The sequence below is a fragment of the Podarcis erhardii genome (genome assembly GCF_964252035.2).
Source record: "Podarcis erhardii genome assembly, chromosome: 2".
NCBI lineage: Eukaryota > Metazoa > Chordata > Lepidosauria > Squamata > Lacertidae > Podarcis > Podarcis erhardii.
The window spans coordinates 41,086,495-41,092,175 of NC_138498.1; the positions used below are offsets into that span (position 1 = coordinate 41,086,495).

The window sequence follows — 5,681 nt, forward strand, 5'->3', positions numbered from 1 at the left end:
GTGAAATGTGAACAGAGTTTGCAGGAATATACAAGTATGAACATAACCAGGGTTCCCAATCCCACAGAGAACAAGCAGTGATCCCGCTTCTCCATGCATGTGTGAAAAGAACAATCGATACTTTGCTAGCAGAAATGCATACACTATGCTGTGCTTGTGCATTAATAGGAGGTTGGATTAGCTGTTCTTTGAGATCCCTTCCAACTCCCTGTCTTTAAATAGGTTAATTTTGTGAAGATGAAATACATACTGCATTACCATGGCATATATGCCATCTATACTGCTCAATATTAATTCTCTTACATCTCAACTTTCAAATACTATTTAACATTGACTACTACTGCATTATCACCACGAAATGCAGCTAAACAGGATACAACCTATGGTATATTGTCTGGGGAATTTTGAGTTGTTTGGAAGCTTAGCAGGTTCCATAGGAAGAACAACTGAGAGACTATTATTCATCCACCAGTTCCCATATTCCTTTGCTAAGTGATGTACCATTGCACACTAGACGTTAGTACTGCATTGCATGCCAACAGCCAAAATAAGCCAAAATATTAACTGTCAGATATCAGATTCTGAACCTGCATATCTGTGGGTGTCAAACGCAAACATCCGGAGAATATCCAGAAAGAATATCCAACTCCAAAGATCTTTGCGAAGTTGGCTCGAAAGTGAACTGGCTTCACATCCTGATACTGGACACTTACAGGCTGGAGCAATAAAATAAAAACTGTGGCAATTGTGTTATTTGGTGGTTGTGAAACTTTACCTGTTGATTACTCCCCAGAACACAGTTCATGAGAGCAAAGAACCACTTTGTCAGTTAATTTATGAATGACAAAAGAATGGACACTGTACTTTCTTCCCTTAAGTATGGTCCAGTCTCTTCCCTTAGACGAGGGGCAACCCTGCTGTAGCACTGTATTTAGATTTCCTACTTGGGAGCGTACATAGATCCTGAGTCACATGTCAACTTAGGCTCTCAGTTGCACACTTCATCATGGGCATGTGGCCTGGCCTGGAGTCATTAGACACCCATATCCTTGAAGCCTGAGGTGATTTGCTTGACTTCTTCCCTTGAGTCTACGCGGCTCATCCACTGGCACTCAGACTGGAACCCATTCCAAAGGCCCCTCTAGAAGATTGTTCAAAAGCAGCTCTGAAGAGGCTGCTCCTGAGTTTTAGGAATCCCCAAGGTAGGCAAAGGAAATTCTTACCTCCTCTCAGTCATCAGTCAATGGAAGGTCAGTTCTTTGTTCAAGAGGTCAGTGTCTGGTTCTGAGTCAGAGCATGGCAGTTACCAACACCTGTGTGAAGCCCAAATTCAGTAGTCATGGTTCAATAGAGAACACAGCTATTCCCCACTAACTGTCTCCCCAATTCCCCAACTAAATCAAACAGTTGATTTGTGGGTCATTAAAAAAAAAGAAAAATTCCAAAGTCCACCCCTTATAGTGCATCTCTGTGTTTCTCCCACTGAGAGCAGGGCTTCTTGCTCTCCAGCCACTAGAACTCAAATTTGTTTTGTAATTTGTGGAGTGAGGCCATTTCAAACCCATAATGAGGAGCTGCTGCTTGTAGTCCTCCGTCTCAGAACTGCAGGCCTGAATCCAAAGTCTTGAATGTAATGGGAATCTAATTGTGCCTTCCACTTGATTAGATTATGCTGCTGCATTTCCTAACTCATTTATGTTCAGTTTGCAATCCATCATGAACCCGGTGCCTCCACTGATATACTGCCAATTGCTAGCATGAGGGCCATTAATGTCTGAAATGTTGTTTTTGAGAGGCCGGTTGTGGGTAAATGCATCAGGGTTTGTTCACCAATTAGCAGGTTTTCAGGAACCAAGCTCTAATCTGAGTGATGAAACACTAGCTTGTGCTAGGATGGATTTAGGAGCTGGGACATGGGCCTGAGAGCCAGTGTAGTGTAGTGGTTAAGAGCGGTAGTCTCGTAATCTAGGGAACCGGGTTCGTGTCTCCGCTCCTCCACATGCAGCTGCTCGGTGACCTTGGGCCAGTCACACTTCTTTGAAGTCTCTCAGCCCCACTCACCCCACAGAGTGTTTGTTGTGGGGGAGGAAGGGAAAGGAGAATGTTAGCCGCTTTGGGACTCCTGAAGGGGAGTGAAAGGCGGGATATCAAATCCAAACTCTTCTCTTCTTCTTCTTCTGTTTAAAGCGCTCCTGTAACTACCATCATTCTAAGAACAGAATATCACTAGCTTTAAGGCCATAGTTTAAAGATAAGGGACAAGGCTCTCATTCCCAATACAGAGAATGATGGATTGCTACAATTCTAGTGATTTAATCTTATGGAAAAGACTGTTGCTAGGAGAGATGCTTCTTCATCCTAAACAGAATAGCTGTGTTCAGAGAGGGAACTCATATTTTTTCAAAGATAGGGCTCTCGCTCTCTATTAATACCTGGCCAAGAGCTACCTGAACTTTAACATCACCTGGCCAGCTTTTCATAGCGCTAGCATTGAGAATCAGATGCCAATGTGATTGCTGTCTGCTATATCGAAAGGTCTACTCCACTGATTTCAGTAGAAGATTGTGCTTGCAAGGCAGCCTACTCCCATCTACATTAATATGGAAAAGTTTGTATCTGGGGGAGCTTCATCTGAACCAATTAGAAATAAGTCTTGAAAGAACAAGTTAATTTGTCTGAAGTTGAATAAGCTTGGAGTCCTTATTTCCAGCCTTGCAATGAGAAAGAAATTGTTTCTTCTATCAACACTGAAACTTCTTGCCATTATCTTTCAAAGCTACACTAGTGTTGGATAAAGTTCTGTTATCTCTGTAGCCGGGTAACTGGCCTGCACATTGGCCATGTAAAATCTTCTTGAATTTTTCCGGATTAAAGTGAGCATTCATGCCAGGTTGACTAAAGGGGTTAGCAAGCATGAAATGGCCCAAAGTGCAGAGACCTAAGATTTGGGTGTAGACTGTTTAATCACAGCCCATTACACGTTTAACCTCCATCTGAGTCACTGTAGTGGGATAACCAAAGTCTGGATTCTCTGGCAAATTAACTCTGACTCTTCAAGCCCACACATCTTAGATATACTTTCCATAGATACTGGACTTTCAAGTGCTTGTATCAAAACTTCCATGCCTATGATGGAACTGTTTGTGCCTCTATGCAGGCGTCATCACTGATTTATGATTACCTGGGTGACTCTCAGAAGAAACCTACCTTGGTGAGTTGCATATATGTTGCAAAATGTGGAGAGAAAGCAATTCTGCTCACAGGCCTGGCTTCCCTGGAGAAAGACTTGTTTGCATTAGAGGGAGATTGCTCTGATCCACTGTGTGGAAAGAAAATACTGTAAACATGAGGCTGGGATATATTGTGCTGAAGCAGAAGGCTCAAAAGTGGTGCTTGAGCGACTGGGTGGGTCTTGAACCAATGGATTTGTGCTGTGATCAGAAATGAAAGCATTCAGACTACTCCCCACCCACCGCCCAAGGGAGGAGCCCATCATTATCTAAAAAAAGAAATCGGATATATTGCAGAATATAAATATTCACCCTGCAGGGGGCTTGTGATGTCATCACAGGGTTACCTGAAATTCATGTTAGCGATTTTGTTTCACCTGTGAAAATATTCTTTGTAACTCCCTGTACTGTAGCTTTGCAGTCGAAGAGCAGACTAAATGTAAACAGGCATTGAAAGTAAATAAGAGCATCTTTTCTTCTACGGTATAAGGCTGACACATAGCCAAAACAGAAAGAAGTAAAGCAGAGGGGATCTAATGGATGCATAATGACATCTTGGTGCAGAGAAGGAGGATACCACATCAAATAATTATACATTCTGCCTTTATAGTATTTGAGTGGCTGCAGTAAATGCTGTAGGACGGAGCACTTAGCGTAAATGCATAATATGGGTACCAGATTTCTCAGGGTAACACAGCCTGGAATGCTTGCAAATTCTATTTTGAAAAAGCAATTATCAGCTGTGGAGTTGTGAATAGTCACAGATGCCATTACCATTAGTAGCACAGCACCCCCTAGCAAAAAGCCAGAGAACTTGCTCTGCTAATGACTCAAAGGCAGACAACCATATGCCACAAGGGCTTCCCAAAGTGTGAAATGGGGCTTCTAGGGTGGCTTGTTCTCCTTTTCTGAATTCTTGCAGACCTTTTTCACAGGCAGCTTAATTGGGCCTGGCATCATTGTATAATTCCCCCCCTCCCTGTTTTAACCACTTGTGTATGTAGGTTTCTGGGGAGGTGGGGTTGCAAATAGCTGCATGACTCCCAGTTTGTATGCTCCTGTCCTGGAAACATAATGTGTGCAACCTGCTCTCTCTGTTTTTTTTTAATCCGCCTGACTTGAAGATGAGAACATTGCACCCCTGACTGAGTCTGGCTTCTGTCAGGTTAATTATCTGTAAGAAAGGCCGAACAACTACTCATTGACACTCATCCCAGGACAAAGATTAAGCATTCTGAGCACTGGGAAGGGTCTATTGATTTCTGAAGTATGTTGAGATATCTTTGGGGAAATCCCACATGTGCGTCTGTACGCAAAACTCAGCATCGCTCATGGCAGCAGCTAATATTTCAAGAGAAGACATCAGCACCTTCCCTTCGCCTGCCCTGGAAATATAAAAAAGGGTGGGGGTGAAAGGGAGCAGCTCAATTTCAACAGCGTGGTAGCAGGAAGTCACCCCCCTCCCAGTTAGTTCACCAAGGAAACCGGCGGCAAGGTTGCTCGCGAGTCTTAACGGCTTTTGCGGTTCCCCTCTCAGTTTCCCAGCCCTTCTTTTTCATAACCTGAAAAGCATTAAAAGGGGGCTGTTTTCATTGGTCCTGGCCCCAGAAGAGTATAAAATGTGTCTGAGGCCCAAGTGGGGGAGAAATGTAAATGCAGGAAGCATGAAGCTGCAGAGATATATTCCTTCAGGACCAGCGGCATTTTTATCTGCTGATTCATTGCTTCCTTTTTTTTGCATCTGGCTTCCTCTCCAGCCCTATACCTTAATTTGTTGACTAATTAATTTGCTATTTACAGCTCTGTTTGCTTGTGAAAACCGCCAGCCCACCTCCGTTTGCTCTATGTCTCAGAATTGCACTCTGTCGCCATTGATAGTACGCTGTGTCCTTTTCCCATTCTTATTTCTGTGTCAGATCTGGAACAGCTCACTCCCCAAGACTATTGCTGTTCCAAGTAAGGTGTATAACATGCTCTGCATTTTACAGTTTTTTGGGGTTTTTTAGCTGTCCAAGGGTGGGGAAGGTATGTCTGTCTGCATGACTGGCCTCTGCAGAAGAAAGAAGGTCTCCCTTCAGATAGATTTTTATCTGAACTTGGTGCAGAGTTAAGCTCAGAAATGCTGTTCATGTGGTATTCTCCTCTAGTCCCATATAGCCTGAAATGTGTACCTGCTGATGTGTACTACCAAGCCCAGTGCTTTTTTTCTGGGGGGATGCATACCCCTAAACATTTTCTGAATCTATCAGGAGAAGAAACTAAAAATTGTAAAAAAAAAGTTCCTTCTCTAGCACAGTGAATTGTCAGTTCCGTTCCTTATCCCTGATGACAGCCTCATTTCCTGTCATGGTGTATCCTGAATATCAAACGGAAGTGAGCATTTAATGTGTCAAGTTGGAGTTGGAATTTAGCACGGTGATTGGTCAGTTTCGTTGTTACCACCTCCGATGG

At 43.3% G+C, this 5,681-nt stretch overlaps 1 long non-coding RNA gene across 1 annotated transcript; it reads right to left on the reverse strand.

The window, feature by feature from the left end:
• Positions 1 to 1,228: 1,228 nt before the first annotated feature.
• On the reverse strand, positions 1,229 to 4,481 carry LOC309334489. Its single transcript, XR_014153126.1, has 3 exons — positions 4,437 to 4,481; positions 3,208 to 3,311; positions 1,229 to 1,313 (listed from the first exon to the last, which is right to left on the reverse strand). It is a non-coding gene; the product is annotated as an uncharacterized lncRNA (long non-coding RNA).
• Between the last annotated feature and the right edge of the window lie 1,200 nt (positions 4,482 to 5,681).